General features: G+C 41.1%; 1 pseudogene; it reads left to right on the top strand.

The window, feature by feature from the left end:
• The first annotated feature begins 469 nt into the window (after positions 1–469).
• Positions 470–816, top strand: LOC114608715 (annotated as a pseudogene).
• Positions 817–1,483: the final 667 nt, after the last annotated feature.

Below are 1,483 nucleotides of genomic sequence, written 5' to 3'. Positions count from 1 at the left end.
CTTCTTTGGGTGAAGTTTCATTGGCTGGAGTTTGAAGTACTGAGAACTCAGTTTTCATGCAGTACCTATACCGAATTATTGAATTTGTAGGGGAAGTTAGGGAAAAGAGAGGCCACAAAAAATCAAAATTATTGGAAAAAAGTCAATATATATGTATCAATGTGAAGAAAAATGAAGAAAATGTAGCTACATTCTGAGACTTTTTCTAGAGGAATTTAAGGGGGAAAAAAGATGTCCTACGAAAATTTATCATGGTATGTTTCATAGTTATAACTTTCAAAAATGAGAGGAGCCAGTGAACCAGAGGCAGATTTTGCTCATTTTTCCTTTGGTTAACAAATAACCAAATTTCTGGTTTCTTTGGAGACTCAGTTGTGTCTCCAAATTCTCTTATAAGAAGCCGACACATGGGGAGGCTAGGTACAGCAACAACTGGGCGTCGGGTCTTCTCTGTCGCTAGGACATCGGAGGGAAGATGGTTTACATCTCGAATGGTCAAGTGTTGGACAGCCGGAATCAGTCCCCATGGAGATTGTCTTTCATAACAGATTTCTTCTGGGGAATAGCAGAATTCGTGGTTTTTTTTTTCAAAACTCTGCTTCAGCAAGACGTGAAGAGAAGACGAGGCTACGGGAGCTCCTCTGATTCCAGATACAACGATGGAAGAGGGCCACCAGGAAACCCTCCACGAAGAATGGGTCGGATCAGTCACCTTCGTGGCCCCAGCCCTCCTCCGATGGCTGGTGGATGAGGAAGGTAAACGTCTGCTCTGAGAAGCAGACGACTAGACATACACACACGTAGAGGAAGTCATCAGGAGGTGAAGAGCGGCTCACGCAGGAGAAGACGGTGTATGTCCAAACAAGGATTGCTCTGTGTCCTCACAGATGAATGAGGTCATGCTGGGAATTCCCTCTGCAGGATCTGGCCTGACTGATAATGCAGTTCTATAAATGTACATGTTTGTCTCCTTATCGTCTTTGTATGGTTTACTAAAGCAGTAATATAGTTTTCAGAAGTAAATATTTTTAGGTTGCAAAACTTGATTGTTCATCTTTATATGATTATACCCAAAATCTTCAATCTGGAAGAAATAAAGGCCATGTATTTAAAAAAAAAAAACAAAAAAACAACAACAACAACAAAAAAAGAAGCCGACACATGAGAGGATGTTTTCCTGAGAACAGACACATGATGTTTTTCTGGAAGCTGCCTGGAAAAAAGACATGTGATGTTTTGTTGAAGCAGACACTATAGAGAACACATGATGTTTGGAAAGGGTATAAATATAACCCCACAGATGGTGGATGACACTGGAATTGGTTCACCTTCCACTCTTTGCTGGTCTTCGTTGGGCTTTGCTAATGCTGGTCTTCACTGATGACACTCTGGTGTTGGTTCATCTTGACACTCTTTGCTGATCATCACTTGTCATGACTCGGAAGAGAGAAAAATATCAAAGAACTTCTCATAAGATCTTGGA

The sequence above is a fragment of the Grammomys surdaster genome, unplaced genomic scaffold (assembly GCF_004785775.1).
Source record: "Grammomys surdaster isolate TR1022 unplaced genomic scaffold, NIH_TR_1.0 125934, whole genome shotgun sequence".
NCBI classification, from domain to species: Eukaryota; Metazoa; Chordata; class Mammalia; order Rodentia; family Muridae; genus Grammomys; species Grammomys surdaster.
Note: the sequence above shows the minus strand (reverse complement) of the source record. Positions and strands in the feature narration are given on the sequence as shown.